General features: G+C 37.8%; 1 protein-coding gene across 4 annotated transcripts in view; it reads left to right on the top strand.

The window, feature by feature from the left end:
- The first annotated feature begins 63 nt into the window (after positions 1-63).
- Positions 64-27,169, top strand: part of HMCN1 (hemicentin 1) — a 508,510-nt gene continuing 481,404 nt past the window's right edge. For 2 of the 4 annotated variants that reach the window (XM_050765511.1, XM_050765484.1), the window contains exons 1-3: positions 64-1,427; positions 2,643-2,749; positions 6,625-6,730. The gene's annotated coding sequence lies outside the window, so the exon portion shown is untranslated. The remainder of the gene's footprint in view (positions 1,428-2,642; positions 2,750-6,624; positions 6,731-27,169) is intronic. The other 2 variants (XM_050765519.1, XM_050765493.1) reach the window with 1 other exon arrangement.

The raw sequence follows: 27,169 nt of genomic DNA, 5'->3' as shown, positions 1-27,169 counted from the left end.
TCTTATACATCAGTGAAAAATTTTGATATAAAGAATTTTAGTCTTTTTGTATAGTTTGAAGAATACTCTTTATTATAGCTCAAAGTTTCCATTTAAATATGTTTTATTAAAGCAAAGACTGAATTAATTTAGGTTTTTTTTTAAGTAATGGGAGTTATTTTAGGTGGACCAGATCAACTCATGATTTCATTGTTTCTTCTTTTGTGTCCACTTGGCTTACGGGCAAACAAACAGAATGAATCTTTAAACAATGGAAGAATTAGAAGATACCTCATGTTCAGTGGCTAACTGGAATTACTCCATAAACCAACAATTGTATTTCACTAATGTGTTCACTGTTGACTCAGGTTATCACGGTCTTGGAGAGGGATTGTTGTATTTTCACACAACCAGCCCTGCATGTCAGGTGGTTAGCTTTTGTTTTGAGATGAGCTGTAGAGGATTCAGAAGCTTTATGGACTTAATAGCCATAAAGTGGGTTGGCTGACAAAGGTGCAGAATAAAAAGAGAGATCTAGAGGGCATTACTCACTTCTGAATAAAAGGTATGCATATCACTGGATTTTTAAAGTAGCAGGTGATCATGAGTTACTGTTTTTAAACTTGCTCACTTTTGCCTTACATAGGGGAGGTATTCTGGTAAAATCCATGGTTACATGGTAAAATAATTATTCATCCATTAAAGCAATTCCAATGATACCATTTTGGACATAAAGCATACCAATACTGTTTGTAGCCAAATTTAATAATGATACTACAAGAATTATTTTTCTACCCAACAACTGTTTTTTGTTTTTTTATGTTTTTGTTTTTTTGTCTCTTTTCCCTCCTTTCAATTCCTGGCATGGGGGAGAGAATACTTTCTATAAAACTGAAGTCTTTTCTCAAGACAACATGATTATACAGAACATTAGGTCTTCGTTTTTACCAAACAGGAAGTGCTTTGAACTTGTATGATAACATGTCAGCATTTATTTTTGATGAACATCTCAAGAATATGAAATTGATTTGAATTAAAAATTATTAAATATGTTTCATTTAATACTCATCCTTTGGAGCTGTAGTCAGACTGGAGAAATGAACTCTAATAATCTTTAAATCTGTTAAATCACTTTAATAATCTTCATCTTTTAATTTAATTGATATGTTTATTGTCTTTTAATATCCAGAAAGATAACCATTTCTTACCTTGGTGAAAGGACATTAGGATTAGATACCTCACTGGCTGAGTTTAGAGAAGTGGTAGTTATCTTTAAGTGACAACAAGTGTATAGCTCACAATAGAAGAATTCATATTTCCTAAGATTTTTAAAGAAGTACTGCTCAATTTAGCAAAATTGTTACAGTTTTACAATTTTACCTCTTCTCTTTTTAGGTGTTAAATTGCATTTGGACTTTCATGGCTAAACAAAACAAATATTTCAAGAGGTAAGAAGGTACATGATGAACACACTTCCTTAGTTAAATGAAAATAAAGGAGTTTTAAAGAGGAAAATTGAACTAACCAAGAGGAAATAAGATCTAAGGAAAATCTAGATCTCAGACACAAAGGAAATCTCTATCTTTTAAAAAATTCCAAAAGGCTTGCACTTATACCAAGCTTTTGAGTTGAGAATAAAGGCCAAATGCAATAAGTTAAAAAAAAAAAAAAAAAAAAAAAAAAAAAAAAAACAGTTGGAAATGTTTAAGGAAATACATGGAGACATATCCTTCAATCCGGATATGAACTTGGAAATTTAATATGAAGTTTGTATTACTAAATGTACAATTATAAAAGGGAGGATGTGCAGTGGCCTACAATTTTCTGTACATAGCCTTGGACTTTGGGGAATAGAAGATTCATGTTTGTGTCCTGGTTCTCCATTCATGAGTTTTGTCACCATGTACAAATCATGTCATCTGAGCAGCCTTAGCTTCCTCATCTGCAAAGGGACAGGACTATCAATTATTGCACTGACCTCTAAGACTATTTTCACCTTATTATTTTATAATTCCATGATTTTTATGGGTAGTTTTTCTCTAGATAGCATTTTTCTGAGATCCAATTGGATCCTTTGAGGTAAAATATTTTTGCACTTAAAATAGCATATGGCATCGTTTCAATTACCTGAAGAGACAGAAAAAGGTTTATTGCAACTTTAGGAAGCCTTATTTTTAATTATCCTGAAATTTTGAGACATTGACTATTACTAGACACAGGCCAGATTAGGAACTGGGGCTTATTAACATTTTGCTCTTCTGAAAGTTTTATCATTAAATCATTTTTTGAGGAAATTTCAAGTAACATGGTTAAAATTCTCAGAGAAAAACAGAAATGAAAATGAGTAAGATCAACATCAAACCACCACTATTCATCCTGATAAATACCTTATAGTTCCAAAAATTCTCACAAACCGTTTCATAGATTTGGGCCTTGATCCCATCACCATTCCAGGAAAAAACAAATACCTACGTGAAGCAACTTGGTAACTTAGTCATAACTCTTAAGATAGCTCTTGCGTTAGGGAAGCTCAAGTGTGAAAAGACAATAAGGATTTCCTTTCATTTGGCAGGACAAATAGGATTATAGAGTAAATCCATTGAAGAGGAAGAGAAACAAGCCACCTTGACCCTGACTGAACTTCCTTATGTGATTCCCTCCAGGGGTGAGGAGAATGAGCTGACAGATTCTCAGTAACGCAGCCAAGGATGTGAAGAGGCAGGTCCAGAGCTCGCTGGAAGGACCAACTGTGCACACTCACGTTGGCAAGGTAATGAGTGGGAAGACAATACGTGCTCCAAAGCATCAAGTGGCCTTGCTGTCCCTCTAAGCTTCTTCCTCTATTATATAACATCCTAACAAGGCTTTAATGAGAACCCAAATAGCATTTTATTTAGCTGTGAACTGTAAACGACTTGGATACACTCTCCACTGGCAAAGTAAAATAACAGTTTTTATTACACCTGTGGTATAGATGGAAGGATAATGTAGCCAAATGAAAATCTAAAACAATTGATTGTTTCTGCAGCAAGTCTTTTGCTATGATTTGCCCCAAATATGCAACTTGATGGCTCAGCTTCACTCCCTTTCCCTTCTTTGGCTCATGAGATTCAAAGAGCTCTAGAATGTTAAGGAGAGTCAGAAGGAACAGGAGAGGAAATAGAGCAGTAAAAAGAAGAAAAGGTGCTAGATTTTATACAACCTGGGCAATCAGGACAGAAGTTTCTAAGGCTTACTGCTTCAAATACTCCTCAAGGATCAAACTAATTAAATCAAACAATGTAAAAGGGAGGACAGTCATATTCATTCATTCATCATTTGTTAAGTTAGTCAACAAATGAATGTTTTATTGCCCACTCTGTTCTTGCTACAGCCTAGAGGTGAACTTGTGTCCAAGAATCTTTCCTTCCTCTATGAACAGGTTCAGCTCCTCGCCTGCCCTCCCCCTTGGGCTCAGACACCTGAAGGACACACTTCCCTGCAGGCACTGCTACCTCTGCCCATCTTCCCAGGCTGGCTTCCTGAATGCCACTGGCTCTTCTTATCCGTTCACTGAATCTTTGCTCCTACCCTTGGTTTGGGTCCCTTTCTTGTCTTCATTATTTCCTGTAGCTTAACAACTAGCTGAGCAACCCCTGGCAAACATAATCTTCAAAATTCTGTTCTTTCCTTCTCTAACACTCTCGTACTTATGAAGGCTCTCTTTCACCATGAGGTCACAGGGCCCTGGCACAGTGCTTAGTACACATTAAGCACCTACTGTATGTTTATTGAATAAATGAATGAGAGCTTTAGAGTCTCTTTGGCTCCTTCTACCCTTTCCCTGAGCCATAGATGTCACTTCCCCTCTGCTGTCACCTATAGCAACCAGTCTCCCCCACAGACTCACTTCCTTTATACTTTCAGCTCCCGAATCCCAGCTGAGCCAAGGCCTGGGCTTTACCTTCCCTGGGAGAAGAGATCAGACCTCTACCCTTCCAAATATCTGACCATTCATCTGGCAGATAATGGAACACCCTGACTGATTTCCTTGAGTTGGCTGTGTTAAAATAGCTTAAAAATTTCTGTGCAACAGAACTCTCTTGAGTAAATGTGAGGTTCAGACCCACCAGTGTTTGTGGCAATTATTCTGAACTGTTTTCCTTTAGTTAACCTGCTCTCATTTCTATCCTTCCCCTCACTTCCCAGATCTTACTTGCTCAGCATTCCAGGTACCCTTTTAATCTGATCCCTTGGAGCTAGTGTTTCTTACCTCTGATTCCTGATTTATGGCTCCCTCTTGTGGATATTGGCTTGGGTTTGCTCCACCAATGTATTCAGTTGAATTCATCTGAACAGCCGCTTCCCAAGAAAGGAGAGGTTTGAATAATTATAATATAATGGTATAGTAATTATGATACAACAGAAATATGGCTAAGGTATATTACACATAAGGAAGGCCTAAGTCTGTCTGGGAGAGTCAGGTTAGCTATACAGAATTGTGAATTGGAAGGAAAAGTGGGAGGTTTCCAGGCAGACAAAAGGAAAAGATTGTTGGGTCATAGGCACAATACACTTTGGTAATTAGGGTAATGGGGCCAGGCAAAAGGGGAGTCCAAGACAGAGTTCAAGCCAGGTTTCTGACTTCAGCAACTAGGTGCTAGCCCCATGTTAGAGAAGGCTGCAAGTTAGGAGTTGATAGGCACTTATCTTGGTTTAATACGATACTTCATAGATAATGGAAATTACTACTAACACTATAAATTACTAGCCTTAAATATTTTGAACACATAGTTGAATGTTTATAAATATCATTTACATTCAGGTAGTTGATAAAAATATTATTTTGGCCACCACTAAAAGAGTTTTTCCAATCTTTTTTTTTTTTTTTTTTTTTTTTTTTTTGTTCTGTAGACCTCCTCTGTGGTCATCCAAAAACATTGATCAAGATACATATTTTGGCTTTAATGTACTCTTAGAATAGTGAAACTATATATGGATGCTCTTGTACAATATAGGCTTTTAGTATTTGACCCTGCTTCATTAGTCCAAACTTATGAGATTCATTCACTTGTTCATTTCGTAAGAATGTGTTCGGCTTCTTCGAGGTGCATGCCCTGTGTAATACATGATGGTGACGAGCATGTAAAACTGGGCTTATCGAGTGCAGCTGTACTGGAAAATGTGCAATAGTGATCCTGCCTTCTGCTTTGTTATGCTTTATGAATGGTTAATAGCTTTTGCAAAGCATAGTTTACCTTAACATTTATGGAATTAAACGTGTTGAAGGATAGCTCTAGCTATTGGGCTGTGCCATCACTGAGCAAGATTTTCATAGGTTCTGAAATATTGTCATTGCAGCGGCACCAATAAAATTAAGTTCAAAGTTGTGGTAAGTGAGCAAAGTGAGTTAAGTGTGTATTCTTTGAAAATACTCTTTATTTGATGTGAACTCTTCTTGACAGACAATGTAATTTTACTCAAAATTGAGGTAGGTAATCTACCTTGAAGAAAACAATGCCACAAAACTAGAGCATATTATTCATCTTACCTTATCATGAGGTTGATTTGTTTATCTGTACTTAATTTGGGATTGGGAGAGGGTGAGTAGGGACCCATGTCACCCACTACTTACTTAAACTTGTCAGAATTTACAACTTTCATATCATTAGTAGAACAAATAGTATGCATATATATTTTGCTTTTAACTTTTTTAAAATGGAAATAAGCCTCAGGGAAGAAACAAAAGTTGTTTTATCCTCAGCTAACTTAATATTTGACTTATATTGGCCTCACAACCATTTAAAATATCAATGCATTTAATTTCATTTATGAATACAGTATGTAAAACGAACAAACAAATGCTAGATTACTACAAGGATACTAACTTTGTTGTTTATTTCAACTGGATCCTAAAGGGAATAATAACAAGAAAATAATTTTATGTGTGTGTACACATGTGCATAGCCATTTTTTTCCTGGGCTTTTATGGAGACCCCAAAGAAAGAAGACAGTTGTTAATAGGGAGCATATGGTACCCAGCACAGTGTCTCTCACACAGTGGGGGACTCAGTAAATGTATGCTGAGCCAGTGGAATTGCATCTGTCAGATCATTTTGGTTAGTAGAGAAGGCAGCTACCAAGCTTCCCTTCTGCTGAAATTAATGTTGCTTTCATTGAAATCTGATTTTCATAGCCTTTGGTTTTTCATTTGCAGAGATGATGTCCAGTGTCTATTTTTTCACCAGGCATTGTAATTGTAGCTGATGAAAAGAATGATTAGACAGACACACACAGTCCTTGCCCTTAAATGGCTGTCTCATTGGGGTGATATACACCAACAGGGGCAAAATGATGTAATGATGGAATGAGTCAAGTGACTAGGAAAGCAAGCAGGCCCCTTGAGTTCCAGAGAATGGGCCTGGGAGTATGGAGCCCAGAAAAGACTTGATGGAGGGCAGGAGTCCAAATGCATCTTGACGTTTTTCCTTTGTTCCTTTTTAAAAATCTTTTGTAATGGAAATTTTCAAACGTATACGAAGTAGAGAGATAATTTAACAGCTATCCACACATAACCAATCTTGTTTTATCTACACTTCCTCACTCCCTACAACCCCCAATAGGCTATTTTATTTTAATTAATTTAAAGGAATTTATTTCTTACAGTTCTAGAGCCTGAGAAATCCAAGGTCAAAGGGTCACATCTAATGAAAGCCTTCTTGCTGGTGGGGACGCTGCAGAGTCCTGAGTTGGTCCAAGGGAGTATCATATGGTAAGGCGGCTGAGCATGCTGCTGTGTTAGCTCAGGTCTCTCTTCTCTCTTTTCTTTGATGACATGAAACAGAGTCTTGCTACATTGCCCAGCCTGGACTTGAACTCCTGGACTCAAATGATCCTCCTGCCTCAGCCTCCTGAGTAGCTGAGACCACAGGTGCATGCCATAGAGCCCAGCTAAACAGACTATTTTAAATCCAATTTCAGACTGCATATTATTTCATCCATAAGTATTTTAGTGTGTATCCATAAAAGATCAAGACTCTCATTTTTACTAAAAAACATAATTACAATACTGTTGTCTCACCTAGAAATAACAATTTCTTAATATTTTCAAATATCCAGTAAGATTCAAGTTTCTTCTGTTGTTTCATGATTTTTTAAAAGGTAGTGTACTTGAAACAAGATTTAAACAAGGTCCACACCCTACTGTTTGTTACTATGATATCAGAGTGTGTTTTGAATAGCATGAAGAACTATCCAAGGAATGTATGCCCTATGTAGGCAGGTGCTTATTTTGTGTTTCGTTCACTGTTTCGTTATTGTTGTTGTCATCATTGTTTACTGTTTTGGTTACTCATAACCTAGAACAGTGCCTACCACATAATAGGTGCTCAATAAATGTTTGTTGTATGAAAGGATGAATAAAAGAATGAGGTAGGGAGGCATTTCAAGCTGAGGGAGCAGTGTGAGTGTGAAGGTCTGAAGGCCTGTGAGATCACAATGCATCTGCAGAACAATCCATTACGTGTATGGCTGGAGCATAGAATTTAGGTGATAGCTTAGGACATGTGACTGAACCTAATTCGAGACCAGCTCATCCAGTGCTAAGCAGACTGATTTGGAACTTCTGAAGAATTTTCAGGAGAGGAGTGACATGATCAGATTTGCATTTTGGAAAGATTGTGGTTTCAAGTTGTGCCTGAGAGACCGAGAGATCCCTTGTAGATGGTGTCACATTCAAAACAACACCAATCAGGCAATGAAAATTAATTCAAGGGAATTTAAATGTTTATCGCAATGTCCCAAGTAAATTTCTTGCTATGTCGCCCATGCTGGAGTGCTGTGGTGCGATCTTGGCTCACTGCAACCTACAACTCCCAGGTTCAAGTGATTCTCAAACCTCAGCCTCCTGAGTAGCTGGGACTGCAGGCACACACCACCACGCCCAGATAATTTTTGTGTTTTTGGTAGAGACAGGGTTTCGCCATGTTGGTCAGGCTAGTCTCAAACTCCTGATATCAGGTGATCTGCCTGCCTCGGCCTCCCAGACTAATGGGATTACATGGGTGAGCCACCTTTCTTATCATAGTAAACCTCTTGAAATTTTCTCTCCCACATCTCTCTCCTGCCGAAATCTGTCCTGTGAACTTCATTCATATATGCTGTCTTGAATTCTTCACCTTTTATCCTTTGCTCATCTATTTTGTATTCCTGCTTCTGGCCAGTAGTTCTCTAATATAAATCCAGATAAACTTCAGGCTTTTCCCATTTCCTCTTGGCCCATCAGGCCAGATGGAAGTATTGTCAACTGAATGGGGGCAGGATGAAAGTTATATAGTAATGTCCATTCTTTGTCACTCTTACATGATGCAAACTTCCATAGATCCTACAGCATCTATTTGGATGATGGTAAGATTCTGCCCAGTGCTGTTTCCAAGAGTGCAAATCCTAATTATTACAGTTGAAATTGGTTTTTCTCCTTTTTCTGCTGGAACACAGTTCTGCCACATACTTCAAAATTCCATCATCAGTGCCTTGACAATGTGTACAGTTAATTGGAATGCCAATGCCACTGTTTAAGACTCCAAATTTTGCCTGGGTGCTTCATATACAGTAGGCAGCATTCTGGGGCTTTTTGTTGAATGCAGGTCCTCAGTGAAAAACTGCTGGGCGGGAGGGGAGACAATGTGAAAAGATGTGGGGCTGGAAGCCACCAGGGGACTGCAGAAAGCTGATTTCTTGTAGAATTCAGATTTTAGAAATGCATAAAAGTATATCCTCTTGGGATTAAATTGGAGACTGGATTGCTTTGGGTGAAATTTAGAGTAGCTGGTGGCAGTATAGTGATTATACATTCTGAGCCAGTCATTTTAGATTTGTGTACATATTTTAGAGTCTACTAATTTGCATAGAAGTATTGAAATCTTGATACTTTTAGAATTTCATTTAAGCAGCATGAGCTTCCCAGAAGAAACCATTATAGACCAATTATGATGGCTTTTTTTCTCCCAAGTAGCTGCTGTCATACTATCTTTGCTTTTATTGGATTTCTTTTGAAAGTTTATTTAGAAACACACTTCTTTTGAAAAAGCCTTGGGGAGAACTCATGTACTAAAAATACTCTGAGTATCACTGTGAAAGACACCAAAAATGTCCTCTAATAAATTGCTACAAGGAAGGTTTCTTTATATGTAGAATTAGGACAAACTTGAATTGCTTCAATGTGGTAAATTGTTAAAATGAACTTTTTGTAGTTCAGTTGAAATTTAAAAGACTTTTCTCAAATGAATGTTCAAGGAAACAGATGGGTAAAGTGCTAGGAGTTTTAAAAACTTATGTTCCCATAAAATAAAAGAGAGCATGAGTTTCACTGCTTGCTTTCTGCTGCCAAAAATTCCCTTTTCCATTCTAAAAAGGTATCAATATTCAAACTACTAGCAGTTACTTCTTAAATTTATATTAATCCAGGGCACAGTTCATTAAAAAATGATGTGAAACAGACCAGTGATAAGCCTTGTTGACATACTGAGCAATTCCATCAATGAAGCAAAAATTCTAGCAGATCAATGAATTGTTAGCACCAGCTACCATCTATTTTCTCTCACAATTTCATAGATGACCAAAGTAACTTGTACAAAGTCAGTGGCAAAGTGGACACTAGAACTTCATTCCTTCCATCCCTCAGAGCAGTGCTTTCTTTTCCTTTTTTTGTGATATTAGGCTCCCACATGCTTTGCTTTGCTTTTCAAGTAAGTGTTCAAAATACATGAAGATTTGTCAGTTTTCAAAAGGTCAGAATGTGAAAGGAGTTGCAGGACATCTCAAGGAACTTGAATTTTATCCTAAAGATGATAGGAGTTGCTGATCACATTTGTATTTTAGAAAGTTTATTTTCTACACCTCACTATTCTTTGCTTGTGTAATTTATGTCTTCTCTCAATCTCTAATTCTTGTTACTTTTATATTATCTTGCAAGATAAATTATAGAATTGCCAATTGTATCATGTGGAAGTGTGGGTTCAGACTTCCTACATTTAGATTTTAGACATGCTTGTAGCATATGTGTATACTTATAGCTTTGAAGTTCTTTCTTCTATTGAGGAGGAAATAAATTGCAGAATGGCATATAGCTTCTGGCAAGAATACCATTTCAACTGCATTTTTGGAGCAAGGATTTTTTTTCCCTGAGTCTGGTGCAAATTATGAATCCTAACACTGGATTTATTTTTATAGAAAACACAATTTATCTTAAAAACTACTGTTAACAGCCGTGAAAGCTAGGGCCAAATATTAATGCACAGTGTTTCAATGAAAAGCACTCTATCTTCCCAACTTTCAGCAAAATTTTGTGTAATCCATTGAATAGTTTTTTTCTCAGCTTTACTGAATTAACAAATAATAAATTGTGTATATTTAAGATGTACACCTTGATGTTTCTATATATACCTACATTGTGAAAATAAAGCTAATTAACATACCGATCACTTCACGTAGTTACTATTTCCTTCCTTCCTTCCTTCCTTCCTCCCTTCCTTCCTTCCTTCCTTCCTTCCTTCCTTCCTTCCTTCCTTCCTTCCTTCCTTCCTTCACTCTCTCCCTCCTTCCCTCCCTCTCTCCCTTCCTTCCTCTCTTTTCTTTTCTCTTCTCCTTTCTTTCTTTTCCCTTCCTTCCTTCCTTCCTTCCTTCCTTCCTTCTTTCTTTTCTTTTCTTTTCTTTCTTTTCTTTCTTTCTTTCTTTCTTTCTTTCTTTCTTTCTTTCTTTCTTTCTTTCTTTCTTTCTTTCTTTCTTTCTTTCTTTCTTTCTTTCTTTCTTTTTCTTTCCTTCCTTCCCTTCCTTCCTTCTTTTCTTTTCCTTCCTTCCTTCCTTCTTTTCTTTTCCTTCCTTCCTTCCTTCCTTCCTTCCTTCCTTCCTTCCTTCCTTCCTTCCTTCCTTCCTTCCTTCCTTCCTTCCTTCCTTCCTTCCTTTCTTTCTCTTTCTTTCTTTCTTTCTTTCTTTCTTTCTTTCTTTCTTTCTTTCTTTCTTTCTTTCTTTCTTTTTTTTTTCTTTTATCTCTCTCTATTCTTTTTCTTTCTTTCTTTCAAAAGTTTAATGTTGTTAGTGATAATAATGGAAAGTTGATGAGGAATTCTGGTCTAACAGATGCTGGACTTTCCTGAAGTCAAGAGGTTTCATGCCAACTTTCTAAGTTAAGACAGGTGATATCACCCTTCTTCCGTTGTTTTTTTCACTCTAGATTGTATTCAAATTGGCAAGCCCCAGGAAAAATATAATCATTATAATTAATCCTCCTCTACCATTTATTTTCATTGATCAAATCAATGTAAATCTGAAAAGAGCTATCTAAAGTAAAACAAACACTATACTATGAACTTTATGTACATTCTCTTCAACAACATAGAAATACACATACTAAACTCAGTGTAAAAGAAAAAGAGGGGATTCCGTGTCAGATATCAAATATCTGCATCCAAATTCATGATAGAGTCTTTAAAACAGAGGAATTTAATTCTCAACCTAGGGTATTATTGACATTTGGGCAGCACAATTCTTTTTTATGTGAGAGGTCACCCAAAGGCAGGAAGTTTAGCATCTTAGACCCCTGACCACCAAGTGCCCACAGTACCCATCAGTCAGCAATGTGACTCCCTCCCTCACCTCTGACATTTCCAAATGCCCACCAGAGCGGTAGCTCCATCTATGTGGAGACTAGATGATAATCATCCTCCCTTTACTCAAATTTCACTCCTAAAATAAGAGAAATTATTTTAACCTTTTTGACCAAGACAAAATTTTGGACCAACCTACTTGACTAACCAAATGAATGGAACACTTTAGGCTGCCTCATGAATGAAGGCGGCTGACAGTGATACACACCCCACTCCCTTCCCTGCCACTAACATGAAATAGAGCAGTGCATCCGTATAGTGCTGTAACATAGCTACAATACAGCAGGAATTGCTTGGAGTTTTTATCAGAATAGAGATTTTAATCCAGTAGGTTTGGACCAGGGCCAGTACCTGCATTTTTACTTGCCAGTGAACAGGTGACAACTTGAATCACATTTATCTGGAGTGATCCTGTAAAATCACTCCAGATAAATGTGATTCAAGTTGTCACCTGTTCACTGCCTTAGAAGATTTTAACTCCAGGAAAACTCTTATAGACCCACTGGCAATAAAATTCCCTATAATAACAGCATGCAGAATACAAGAAAGGTTCTCGTAGAAGTTGAGAGCAATATTAGAGGAAGTAAAGCAGTGGTTTTATGTTAGGTATAAGTCTTTTGAATAAAACAAGCACTATGCTATGAACTTTATGTACATTATCTTCAACAACATAGAACTATACATATTAAATTCAGTGTATAAGAAAAAGAGAGGATTCTGTGCCAGCTATCAAATATCTTCATCCAAATTCATGATAGAGGCTTTAAAACAGAGGAATTTAATTCTCAACCTAGAGTATCTTGGCAGTGGCTCAGGGCTCAGCTGTACCTTAAGGGAGAGAAAATAAACAGCCACAGTTTTGGGGACTTGTGTATCACCTTCAAAAGATAGGAACCATGGGAATCCTCTCACCACAGGAATAAATTGAAAGGGAGAGGAGAAGTAGTGGCCTTCTGAACTGTTGTGGAGAGGAAGTCCATGTTCGTGAACACATCTTTCCCTCTGTCTCCTGGGCTCAATCGATCCTCCTGCCTCAGTCTCCTGAGTAGGTGGGACTACAGGTGTATGCCACTATGCCTAGCTTCTGTTTTTACTGAGATTGCTTTCAATAATGAAGAGTCTAATTAGAATATATATGGCTAGGATTTATTGTCATTCTTGGCTGATCTTCTATAGAGGGAAGGCGTTGTATAAAACCAATTAAAAATGACAGCATACTTCCTGTAACAACCTCCCATAACTCCTCATTCGCAGGGATGGCAAACTTGAGGAAAGAGGTGAAGTTTGTCTTTAGTGTCTCATTCCCTCTTTACCTACTCTGTTTTGCACCCCTCCCTCTTCTGCCACATAGGCCTACTAAGGAAGGGTTTGGATCATAATCCCAAAAGACACAATTCCAAACAGCATAATTCTGAATGTTGAAATCCCAAAAGTTCAAAATCCCTAAGCAGAAGATGGTAAAATTTTAATAGGGAATGTTCATGTCAATGTATATATAGAATCACAGAAGAATTTCCCAAGGAGCAGCACCATATAGAAAATGAATGTAAATGTATTCTCCAAGGAGAGTCTTCTCTTAAAAGAAAAAAGCAGGTATTTATTGTGATGCCAGACTTCAAAATATAGTTAATAATCATGAAAGTTGGCCAACTCTTATGGACTATCTCCCTGTAATTGCCCGTAATCTATTCCTGTAATTCACTTTTTCATATGTCAAATTCTGTTTTTAATTTCTTTTTCTTGGCTGGGCATGGTGGCTCACACCTGTAATCCCAGCACTTTGGGAGGCTGAGGGAGGTGGATTTCTTGAGGTCAGGAGTTCAAGACCAGCCTGACCAACATGGTGAAACCCCATCTCTACCAAAAATACAAAAATTAGCAGGGTGTGATGGCTGGCACCTGTAATCCCAGCTACTCAGGAGGCTGATGCAGAACAATTGCTTGAACCCAGGAGGTGGAGATTGCAGTGAGCCAAGATCGCACCATTGCACTCCAGCCAGGGTGACAGAGTGAGACTCTGTCTCAAAAAAAAAAAAAAAAAAAAAAAAAAAAAAATCTTTTTCTTTTTTGTTTTTTTCCACTAAATTGTCAATTTTTTTTTTTTATCATTCTATATGCTATGTATTTCATGTTCACATCATTTCGAATACTAGAGGGATAAACTGTGTAGAATTTTTAGAGACTTCTGATTCATTTCATGCATTTTTTAAAAAATTGACTCCATGAAAGTGTGTTATAATGTGTGTTACAAGTGTGTTAAATTGACTCCATGAAAGTGTGTTATAATGTTCACTTTGCAGATAAGCATTGTGCATGTATGTAAAAACATTGAAACTTTCTCAATAAATGAGTTTATTCTCAATAAATGATTGTAAACTAGTTTACAGTCCTGCCAACAGTGTAAAAGTGTTCCTACTTCTCCACATCCTCTCCAGCACCTGTTGTTTCCTGACTTTTTAATGATCACCATTCTAACTGGTGTGAGATGGTATCTCATTGTGGTTTTGATTTGCATTTCTCTGATGGCTAGTGATGATGAGCATTTTTTCATGTGTCTGTTGGCTGCATAAGTGTCTTCTTTTGAGAAATATCTGTTCATATCCTTTGCCCACTTTTTGATGGGGTTGTTTGTTTTTTTCTTGTAAATTTGTTTGAGTTCTTTGTAGGTTCTGGATATTAGCCCTTTGTCAGATGAGTAGATTGCAAAAATTTTCTCCCATTCTGTAGGTTGCCTGTTCACTCTGATGGTAGTTTCTTTTGCTGTGTGGAAGCTCTTTAGTTTAATTAGATCCCATTTGTCAATTTTGGCTTTTGTTGCCATTGCTTTTGGTGTTTTAGACATGAAATCCTTGCCCATGCCTATGTCCTGAATGGTATTGCCTAGGTTTCTTCTAAGGTTTTTATGGTTTTAGGTCTAACATTTGAATCTCTAATCCATCTTGAATTAATTTTTGTATAAGGTGTAAGGAAGGGATCCAGTTTCAGTTTTCTACTTATGGCTAGCCAGTTTTCCCAGCACCATTTATTAAATAGGGAATCCTTTCCCCATTTCTTGTTTTTGTCAGGTTTGTCAAAGATCAGATAGCTGTAGATGTGTGGTATTATTTCTGAGGTCTCTGTTCTGTTCCATTGGTCTATATCTCTGTTTTGGTACCAGTACCATGCTGTTTTGGTTACTGCAGCCTTGTAGTATAGTTTGAAGTCAGGTAGCATGATGCCTCCAGCTTTGTTCTTTTGGCTTAAGATTGTCTTGGCAACGCGGGCTCTCTTTTGGTTCCATATGAACTTTAAAGTAGTTTTTTCCAGTTCTGTGAAGTAAGTCATTGGTTGCTTAATGGGGATGGCATTGAATCTATCCATTACCTTGGGCAGTATGGCCATTTTCACGATATTGATTCTTCCTATCCATGAGCATGGAATGTTCTTCCATTTGTTTGTGTCTTCTTTTATTTCAGTGAGCAGTGGTTTGTAGTTCTCCTTGAAGAGGTCCTTCACATCCCTTGTAAGTTGGATTCCTAGGTATTTTATTCTCTTTGAAGCAATTGTGAATGGGAGTTCATTCATGATTTGGCTCTCTGTTTGTCTGTTATTGGTATTAGAATGCCTGTGATTTTTGCACATTGATTTTGTATCCTGAGACTTTATTGAAGTTGCTTATCAGCTTAAGGAGATTTTGGGATGAGATGATGGGGTTTTCTAGATATACAATCATGTCATCTGCAAACAGGAACAATTTGACTTCCTCTTTTCCTAATTGAATACCCTTTATTTCTTTGTCCTGCCTAATTGCCCTGGCCAGAACTTCCAACACTATGTTGAATAGGAGTGGTGAGAGAGGGCATCCCTATCTTGCGTCAGTTTTCAAAGGGAATGATTCCAGTTTTTGCCCATTCAGTATGATATTAGTTGTGGGTTTGTCATAAATAGCTCTTATTATTTTGTGATATGTTCCATCAATACCAAATTTATTGAGAGTTTTTAGCATGAAGGGCTGTTGAATTTTGTCAAAGGCCTTTTCTGCATCTATTGAGATAATCATGTGGTTTTTTCTTTGGTTCTATTTATATGCTGGATTACATTTATTGATTTGCATATGTTGAACCAGCCTTGCATCCCAGGGATGAAGCTCACTTGATCATGGTGGATAAGCTTTTTATGTGCTGCTGGATTTAGTTTGCCAGTATTTTATTGAGGATTTTTGCATCGATGTTCATCAGGGATATTGGTCTAAAATTCTCTTTATTTGTTTTGTCTCTGCCAGGCTTTGGTATCAGTATGATGCTGGCCTCATAAAATGAGTTAGGGAGGATTCCCTCTTTTTCCATTGATTGGAATAGTTTCAGAAGGAATGGTACCAGCTCCTCCTTGTACCTCTGGTAGAATTTGGCTGTGAATCCATCTGGTCCTGGACTTTTTTTGGTGGGTAGGCTATTAATTATTGCTTCAATTCCAGAGCCTGTTATTGGTCTATTCAGGGATTAAACTTCTTCCTGGTTTAGTCTTGGGAGACTATATGTGTCCAGGAATTTATCCATTTCTTCTAGGTTTTCTAGTTTATTTGCGTAGAGTTTTTTTTCCAGAATTATATTTTTGGGATTTTGATTTTTAAGGATTTCAACTTGTGGGATTATGACATTTGAGATGGTATCTTTCAGGATTATGATTATAATAAATTCCTCCCCAGGGAAGATCCTCAGTCCTATGTTTCCAGAAGTTTGTTCTTAGCTAGTTCTTTTGTAATCCTCATTGGTGTCTTACCTAGAAAACATTTTCCTCTGGGAAATATTTATTCAAGTGGTTCCCAAGAACTGATAAGCCTTTATCACACAAAAATGAAATATCAAATGATGAGTTCAGATACCCATGTGAATGGATCTTTTGGGCCATCTATTTAGCAGCTTCAAAACAAAACAAAGTGCCACTCTGAAGGCTGATTGTGCGACCGTGTGGGTTTGAAATTCATCTAAATCATGTCAAAGTATGGAAGGGACCTTCAACAATTATGTGATCCATCTATAGGTTTTCAGGCACATCAATATTTTGACATCTGAAAAAATGATATTTTTTATTTGCACAAATTTCCACTAAAGAAGGTTACAATGAATAACTAAGCTATTTCATCACAACAAGGTACAATGTACCATCATCTCTCTCTCACCTGGGCTATAACAGTAATGCCCTAAACTGCACTGACTCTTGTTACCATTCTTGCCATTCCTTCCCCCTTTTATTTTATACTCCCCTACACCCAGTAACCTATTTGGCACACTGAAGCCCAAGTGATCTTTTAAAAATGCGAGTTAGATCATGCCAATTCTCTTCTTCAAATCCTTTGGTGGCTTCTCATCCTTCCTAGGATGAAAACGCATATGGTTGACAAGACACTCCGTGATCCTGACTTAGCCATCCTTCCTCCTCACTCTCACCTCCAGCATCTCTGGTCTTTAGTATCTTCCAATGTGCCATCATGTTCCTGTCACTTTATGGCCTTTCCATAGCATCTGAGTGCTTTTATCTGTGCTGCTCCAACCCCCAGTGTCCCTGTGTTACTTAACCTGTATTTTTGGTCCATTGCACCTATCACTCTTTCTCTTTGTTTATATATTTGTGTGCTTATTTGATTAATGTTTGTTTTCCCAACTAGACTATAAAGCTCCATGAAGTAAGGCCTTTGGGCTCTTCTACTCACCAGTATATCCCCAGTGTCACAGAAAGAGTCACATAGTAAGCTCACAGTGAGTATTTGCCTAATATATGAATGAGCTATCCCTTTTATCAGCAAACATGTTTCATGCATTAAGTTGAGCCCATTTCCAATTATTAGAAGAGATGGAGAATTGCTATTCACTTTCTTCTAGTTCTGTCTTTGCTTTGGGATGCAATATACTGTTACTTTGGTGAAAATGCACAGATGTCTCATTAACAATGAAATTGGGCAGTATACATTAATTTAAATATCATTAGTTTAGTTAACAGGTGTTGTTAATTTTATTCTTTTTTAAGTTAATTAGTTATTCTTTGTGTTCAAATTCTGATTTGGTGGTTAATGGAAAGGGTTAACTCCACTACATAAGAGCTTTAGTGTTATTCAAATTTTTCCTTGCTAGAAGAAAAAGTTCAGTTTTTGTTGTTGTTGTTGTTTGTTTTTGGTGTAAACAGCAGCATAGAGAAATAAAGCAGCAAGGGACATCTTAATAAATGTTAGAATAAACTTTAAAATGACAATAAAGAAATGGGAATTAGGGATAGGTTTCAAGAAAGAACAAGGGATCTTATGAGAGTTATTTATTTGAAAGGAGAAAGACTGTTCTTTAAGCTGTATCAATCTGTTTTCATTTAATCTAAATCCAAAACAAATACAGATTGTATCCTGACTAAACTTTCTCCCATGACTAGATCTCAGAAAGTATTGCCTACATGTGACCATTTTTCTAATAGTGTATGTAATCTTAAAAATAGTAATCATTTATGAGGTACCATATGCCAGACACCTACATAGAATACTTTATTTGGTTCTCAGTGACAGATATGATTATTATTTCACATTCTAGAAGTAAGGAAACTGTGGTTCAGGGAGGTTAAGCAATTTGCCCAGACTCATGACTTTGGGCAGATCCAGATTCAAATCCCAAGTTTTGCTGATTGTGAGCCCTATGCTCCTAACTCTTTTGTCTTATTTCCTCTTTAAAATGAGATCCTAACATTTGCTAAAATTTAAGATGTTTTCCCATTTTCACAGGCAAATTACTTAGAGCAGTGGTTCTCCAAATGTAGTCTTCAGATCAGCAGAATCAGCAACACCTAGGAATTTACTAGAAATGTTAATTTTCTGACCTAGCACCAAATTTACCGAATTAGAGACTGGGGGGTGAGAGTGGGATGGGCACAGCAATTTGCATTTTGAGGAGCCCTCCGTGTGATTCTGATGCATGCACAATTTGAGTACTGCTACCTAAATGGAAAATTGAACAGCCCCTATTGCCATCTAAGCTAGTAACTGATCATCTGGCCCCTTGCATTCCAGGGGTCACTTTTGGATAATGTTTCTCACTCACTCACGTTCCTCTGCAAATCAGTAATGGTGATCTGAACGCTTCCTACAGATTTTTGTTTTGAGCCGGTGTTGCTATTTTTGCAAAGGCTCTGCTGGAACTCCTGATCCTCCCGCCTCAGCCTCCCCAGTAGCTGAAACTACAGGCCTGTGTCATTGCACCCGGCTCAAGGATAGATTTTTGTTTGTTTGTTTTATTTTTAGAGATAGGGTCTTTCAACGTCGCCCACGCTGTTTCTACAGATTTTGTTTTGGTTTAATATGGTGTCACATAAACTTACACTGGTTAAGTAAACAGGCAACATTTGAACTAAATTTAACTTCAATGTTGTGGTGGTCTGCAAAAGGTCATTGTGCTTCTTGGTTAACATTTTCATGTTTCTCCACTTCTGCTTTCGTCCAGAACAGGAAGCGGAAGTTCTAAACTACTGCGGAGTCGTCTCTTGGTATTTCCGGCCTCGCTGAGACCAGAAAGTAGCGGAAGGGACAAATGTTTCTTGTTAGAGTCCCAATTTGATTTCTAAATCAAGGTGTACAGGATCAAAGGTCTCTTAAGTGCAGATCTCAAACTTTGATCGTTATGTAAATAAGCAATTTGAAACTCTCCTTCACCACTTGTAACACAGGCAGGTGACTGAATGAGATCAATCAGAGCTGAGGAACGAGGGGAAATTCCCACCTAATAGCTGAGCGCAACAATACTTGAGTTTGTGCTTGCCTTCCCTTTTAATTTTCTAAGGTATAGGTGATCAAAACTCTTAATAAATTGAAGATTGAAGGTCTTAGAATCTGAGTAAGCTAAGAGGATATACAGTTTCCACAAATGAATTCTTTCATTACAATAAAAAATAACAGAGGAACTTTAAGGCATTCGTTCGCTGCCAAGAATTTCAGCTGAGGTTGTGGGTGGCGGAAGAGGGTAGTTAATTTAATTAACTTCTGTTTTGTGATCTCTGAATAAAGGCACCTGGAAGTAGAAGCAGAGAGAAAAGATCGTACCATGTTTTCTATCTGTTATTTAGCTTGGATTTTCTGTTTCGATAGTTGGTTGTTTCTATAGGGAAGAATACTTATTCACACTGAAAGAAAGCAAAAGAAATGGATTTTTTAAAAAAAATAATGAAACTTCTAGATGAGTAAACCCGGAGGATAGTTTGTGAATTAAATAAATGTGTTTGGTGTATAATCAGGGAAACTGATAAAACCCATTCATCTAAAAAGAAGGTGAAAGTTTTCGGCTGTCACCAGGGTCTAACTTGGTAAGTCAGTCCCATTATCACATACCAATGAAATAAAACTAGAGGCGTGTTTTATTCATTCGATTTAGAATCTTTAGAACCACTAGTCCAGTAGTGCTGTCAGGTTAAAGGATTAGTTGTTCAATATAAACCATATATTTGGACTAAAATAATCACATTAGCCTTTGTTAAATGTACTCATGATGAAGTGATATAACAATAGTGTTCTCCCTACTTGAGATTTAAAGCTTGAAATTTCTAATATGATCAATGTCTCCACTTTGCTGTCTGACATAGTACTGCTTAAACCTTCCTCAAATACTTGTATGCCATATATGTTTCTAATCTATATACAATACTACTGATATATAAGCACTGTGTTTTCTTCTAGCTTAAAATAATAAATCAATTTCCTTAGGATGGGTACAACTCTAACCTTAGATAAGAAGTTTTGGATTCTAAATTGAGCCCTGCTGTGAAAACTAATCTTTGCTTTAGATCTCCACCTTGTGGTTACATGTTTAAAATGTAAATTCTTGTGATTTTATGATCCTGGCTTATAGATTCTTTCAAAAAGAAAGGTAGAATGGATGAACATTTTCTGACAATAACTTGAGACTTATGACTGGATATTTAGAAATTTATAATTCAGATTCAGTGCACTTCAGAATGTTTTCTCTCTGAGACCCTTGTTTACCACTTTTTATTCAACTACCTTGAAAAATTGGTTTTGGGTTTCTTAAGAATTGAAGAGGCTTTTAGAGATCATCTTTTGGATTAGTGCTAGTACAGCAGGAGCTAATAGGAGGAACCTCATTAGCGTATCTTTAGTAAACTTGAATGAAGGGAACATATGGGTTTAGAACTTACCACTTCAGAACATTGAGGAAATCTGTAAGAAATACTCCAACATTTCCCTACCACCGTGTGTTTTTAAAAAAAAAAAGAAAAGAAGAAATACCCCAACATGGGGTTTACATTGGTCCAAGAAAAGAAGACAGGTTTCAACTATAACATCCTGTGACTTCATTTTCTAAGTTTCCTCATCACAATATAGAAAAGCTATATGATGTCCGCTGGGTATACGGCAGTGCTCTGTGTAGCTTAAAGAACATGTAGTTCCAGCATGAAGTCCTGCAAGAGTGGGCCTGGTGTGCTGTGTGTGGATCAACTCTAGAGCTCTTTGGATTTATATGAGACTTGATTTACAGAATTTAGTTACAAAGCACAATAATATTTTATTACGTTCATTTGTTTATATATTGTCTTTTTTTTTTTTAACATTCAACAACAAATATTGGTGACTCCACCTTAAAAACAGACTCAGAATCTACAAACTTCTTGTAATTTCCTCTTTCACAGCAACCAGCTTTATCCTATTAGAACATGAATCAGATTACTGTTACTCCCCTGCTTAAAAACAGGGATTTTCCCTCACTCAGAGGAAAAGCCTACGTTCTCATGGTGGCCATCAAGACCCACTCTAACTGGCCTGTGTTCCCACTCCAACCTCAACTCCTCTATCACCCGTCCTCCTTCTGCTGCAGCTACATGGCCTCCTCGGTGGTCTTGGTACGTAAAGGCCTTTGAATTACAGTTCAGTCGACTTGGAATACTCTCCTTCCATACACTCACATGGTGTGCTCCCTCCCTCCTTCAGGGTTACTCAAAACTCATACTTCTTTCTGGCCACCCACCTAAAATTGCAACACTCCTCCTACACTTACAATCCTACTTGACTGCTTTACTTTCTAAGCTTTATCCCACATACTATACATTTTTCTTATGTGTCTCATGTATCATCTGTCTTCTCCCCTACCATGTAAGCGCCACAAATAGTGATTATGCTTGTGTTTTTCACTCTTACTTCTCAGCCCTCACAACAGTGCCTGGCTCAATAAACAAATATTTGCCAAGTGAATGACTGTCTCACCCATTACATCTTTAAGTCCCTTAGGGCCATGTCTTGTTTGCATTTCTAGCACCTAGCATAGTGGCTGGCGTTTAAAAGAGTTTAAATAAATGTTTGCTGGTTAAACGAATCACTGTTGAAGTACCCTCTTAAGGACTGTCAACATATTGTACATATAAATATGAGATGATTGTATTTATTCTTACTGATTTTAAATATTATTTAATATTTTAAATATCATTTAAAAATCTTAAAATCATCTTGGCTACATTTCATTTTTTTTTATTCATTTGATTATTGAGTCACTCTTATTTGAGTACTTAAGACTGTTCGTTTGAAAACTTTTTCTTTCTCTTTCTTTTCTTTTCTTTTCTTTTCTTTTTTTTTTTTGATGGGGCCTTGCTCTGTCACCCAGACTGGTGGCAATGGGGCTATCATAGCTCACTGCAGCCTTGAACTCCTGGGCTCAAGTAATCCTCCTTCCTTAGTCTCTAGTAGCTAGTACTGTAGGCACGTGCTACCATGCTTGGCTAAATTTTTTTGGTTTTGCTTTTGCAGAGATGGGTCTCTCTATGTTGCTCAGGCTGGCCTCAAACTCCTGGCCTCAAGCGAACAATTCTCCTGCCTTGGCCTCCCAAAGTGCTGGAATTATAGACACAAGCCACCATGTCCAGCCAAAAACTTCATTCTTAAATATTATTTAAGACTTCTTCCCGTTCCTTTCCTTGACACTATCTACAAGGTGATCTGAAATTTGATGTATGTCGATTTTTGTTTTCTTTTTAAGACAGGGTCATGTTCTATTGCCCATGCTGGAGGGTGGTGGCACCATCATGGCTCACTGCAGCCATGACCTCCCAGACTAAAGCAATCCTTCCACCTCGCCCTCCCAAGTAGCTGGGACCGCAGGTGCATGCCACCATGCCTGGCCAATTTATTTTTTATTTTAAAATTTTTTGTAGAGATAGGGCCTCCCTGTGTCACTCAGGCTGGTCTTGAACTACTGGTCTCAAGCAATCCTCCTACCTTGGTCTCCCAAAATGATGGGATTACAGGTGTTCAGCCTTTCTCTCTCTCTCTATTTTTTATAAAAATAAATTTTATTGTATATATTTGAGGTTTATACCGTGTTATAGGATATATACAGATAGCAAAATGCTTACTATAGTGAAACAAATGAACATATCTATCATTTTACATAGTTTTTTTGTGTGTGATAAGAGCAATTAAAATCTACTTATTTAGCAAAAATCCCAAATACCATGCAATTTAATTAACAGAAATCCTCATGTTATACATTAGATTTCTAGGCTTCATCCTACGTATTTACTACTTTGTATCTTTTGACCTATATCTTCTTTTATCCCCCACTGCTGTCCTTGGTAACCACTGTTTTATTCTCTGTCTCTTATACTTGACCTTGTTTTCTTTTCTTTTTTTTTTTTTAAGGTTCCACATATAAGTGAGATCATGCAATATTTTTCTTTCTGTGTTTGGCTTATTTCACTTAGCATAATGTCATCCAGGTCTATCAATGTTGTGGCAAATGCAGGATATCCTTCTTTGTAAAGGTTGAATAATATTCTTCTGTGTGTGTCTCTCTGTGTGTGTCTGTGTGTGTGTTTGGCATATTTTCTTTTTCTTTTTTTTTCTTTCTTTCTTTCTTTTTTTTTTTTTGAGATGTAGTCTCGTTCTTTCACCCAGGCTGGAGTGAAGTGGCATGATCTCAGCTCATTGCACCCTCTGCCTTCTGAGTTCAAGTGTTTCTCCTGCTTCAGCCTCCTGAGTAGCTGGGACTACAGGCATGTAGTACACTTTCTTTATCCATTCCTCTTTTTGACAGACATTTAGGTTGTTTCCAGATCATGGCTACTGTGAATAATGCTGCAAAAAATATGGATATCTTTATGAAATGGTGACTTCATCTCCTTTGGATATATACCCAGAAGAGGGATTGCTGGGTTATATGGTAGTTCCATTTTTAATTTATTTTGGAACTTCTATACTGTTTTCAACAATGGCTCTACCAATCTACATTCCCAATAACACTGAACTAGGGTTCCCTTTTCTCTACACCCTCAGCGTCATTTGTTATTTCTTGTTTTTTTTTGATAATAGCTACCTTAGTGAGTGTGAGATCATATCTCATGGTGTTTTTAATTTGCATTCCTTAATGATGTTTCCCCAGTGATTAGTGATGTTGACCACCTTCTCATATATTTGTTGACCATTTGTATGCCTTCTCTGGAGAAATGTCTGTTCAGGTCCTTTGCCCATTTTAAAATAAGGTTATTTGTTGTTTTGCTATTGAATTGTTAGAGTTCTCTATAAATTTTGGGTATCAACCCCTCATCAGCTATGTGGTTTGCAAATATTTTTTTTCCCCAATCCATAGATTGCCTTTTCATTTTGTTGTTGTTACCTAAATGGACAGATATCCTGTGTATATGGATTGAAATAATTAATATTATTAAAATCTTCCTACTACCCCCCAAAATATAGATTTAACACAGTGCCTATCAAAATTCCCATGGCATTCTTCTGAAGTAGATAAAACAATCTTAAAGTTTGCATAGAACCTCAAATAATCCTGAAGAACCACAACAATACTGAGAAAGAAAAACAAACTTAAAGTCACTGCACTTCCAGAATGTAAATTATATTACAAAACTATAATACTCAAAACTGTATGGTACTGGCATAAGAACAGAGACATAGACCAATGGAACAGAGAGTACAGGGCCCAGAAACAAATCCAAACATATATGGTCAATTTATTTTTAACAAAGCCTCTAAGAGGACACAATGGGGAAATGATAATCCTGTCAATAAATGGTGCTGGGAAAACTGGATTTCCACAAGCAAAAGTGTGAAATTAAAGCCTTATCTTACACTATATACAAAAATGAACTCAAAATGGATAAAAGACCTAGATGTAAGACCTGACACCATAAAACTATAATACAACATAGGGAAAAGTTCCTTGACATTTGCCTTGGCAATGATTTTTTGACTATCACACCAAAAACCTAGGCTACAACAGCAAAAATAAATAAATGGGATTATGTGCACTTTTTATACACTCTTTCTTTTTTTCTCTTCCCTTTGGAACTTCCCTCCCACCTCTCCTCAGACCCTAGGTTCCTATGTGTCCTCACAGTGCCTGCTGGAGGCAACTCAGTGGAAAGGGAGAGCAAGCTCCTCAGTAGCTACAGCTACTGATGACACCTGTAGTTTACAGCATTGTTTCTCAGACTTTCATATGCATATGAAACCCCTACTGGTCTTGACAAAATGCAGATTCTGATTCAGGAGGTTGATGGGTTGGGCCTGAGACTCTGCAGTGCCAGTAATTCCAAGGTGATGCTGATACTGCCTTTTGGAGGGTCAGACTTGAATAGCAAGTGATAGAGGAGTCCTCTCCTTATTCAGGTTTAGCCTGTCTCTGTCTGCTGCTGCTAGCCTTTGCTGATATAGTAGTCTCTGTTTAGGGACTATAGGTGGCTTTTAGGGGTCACTGTTCATCTTTATTTTGACATCTTTATTGCTGCCAAGAGGAAAAGTTCTAAACTCTTCTCTGGGTCAGGCTGTCTGGGTATCCCCTGATGTTCCCGCTCTTCTGCTAATCTCTGTACACCTTCATATGAAGTCAAAGGAATGAGAGGAGTGATACTGTATTATATATCCTCTAAGGGTCATGGAAAACTGGGATGGGTGGGGTTTTCCCTGTTTTCTTCCTAGATACATCACAAAACAATCCCATCAATCCTTGCAGATGTAGTTTCCTACTTCTGGGATCTCTTAGTCTAGGAATAGATGTTAAGTAACCCTCCCTTCTTCCCCAGATTGGGAAGCAGAATGTAAAGGCAAACATGCTACATGCTTTTTTGCTGAGAATGCTCTTTATTCAAGGATGGCCTCAACAAGCCTGGCTCCTGAGCCAGGATGAATGTGAACTTGTGGTCTCTACAGTCTAGTGTGGATCTTGCCAGAAAATAATGCCCATTCCTGCAGCCACCTTTAAGGATTTTCTCAGAGCTTCTTTCACTTGCCTTCTGGAAAGAAAATCTCCCACTACCTCCCCAGTAGAAGGTGGGGTAATAGCACTCTTTTCACAGACATTTGCTCCTCAAAACCATACATGACGATTTCTCTCAGTCTTTTTATAAGACCTGGCAGTGCCCTCACCCCATGACCTTTGCTTTCATTTGTTGCTCCTCCTTTTTCTCTTTGTTTCTCTCTGGCTTCAGCCTGGACTTAAAACTGGGTCCAAGGAGCAGAGATGCTTCCTTGGTCCTCTGCCCCAAGAATGAAGTAATAACTCATCACCCCTTCTCTCACCTACTGATATTTTCCTCCTTTCTCTCCATACAAGTGATGTGAGCTCTGCCCTTCTTCCTCCAATCCAGTTCCAAATGACAAAGTGCCACCACTTCCCCTGGCTCAGAACCTACATTTACTAAAATTCAAATCCTTACTGTCACCACCACCAACCCATAGTCATCAGTTCTGCATCACCTAGAGCCTGACTCTCCAACTGCAGTCTCACTCCAAGATTTTGCACAGGTTGGTGCCAGTTATGTCCTGCTCTGAAACCTTTCAATAGCTTCCCCTTACCCAAATCCAGAATAAAGCCCAACTTTAAATCTACTGCTAGGATTATGCTTGTCCCTTCCCCAGTGCCGAGACCAGCTTGGGGAGACCCTAACCCAGCGGCACCAGAGGAATTAAAGACCCACACACAGAAATATAGAGGTGTGAAGTAGGAAATCAGGGGTCTCACAGCCTTCAGAGCTGAGAGCCCTGAACAGAAATTTACCCACATATTTATTAACAGCAAACCAGTCATTAGCATTGTTTCTATAGATATTAAATTAACTAAAAGTATCCCTTATGGGAAACGAAGGGATGGGCCGAATTAAAGGAATAGGTTGGGCTAGTTAACTGCAGCAGGAGCATGTTCTTAAGGCACAGATTGCTCATGCTATTGTCTGTGGTTTAAGAATGTCTTTAAGCGGTTTCCACCCTGGGCGGGCTAGGTGTTCCTTGCCCTCATTCCCGTAAACCCACAACCTTCCAGTGTGGGCGTTATGGCCATCATGAACATGTCACAGTGCTGCAGAGATTCTGTTTATGGCCAGTTTTGGGGCCAGTTTATGGCCAGATTTTTGGGGGCCTGCTCCCAACACCCAGCCCTCTCCCACTCCCTTTAGGGCCTCCATGACACTCCATCAAAAGAAGGTCTGGCACACAAGACAGTTGAATAAAGGGATGGATTTTTAAAGATTATGATCAGTACTCTCTGGGGTTTGGTGGTGGCAGGGATTATGCCAAACACTGGTAGGAA

The sequence above is a fragment of the Macaca thibetana genome, chromosome 1, assembly GCF_024542745.1.
Source record: "Macaca thibetana thibetana isolate TM-01 chromosome 1, ASM2454274v1, whole genome shotgun sequence".
NCBI classification, from domain to species: domain Eukaryota; kingdom Metazoa; phylum Chordata; class Mammalia; order Primates; family Cercopithecidae; genus Macaca; species Macaca thibetana.
Note: the sequence above shows the minus strand (reverse complement) of the source record. Positions and strands in the feature narration are given on the sequence as shown.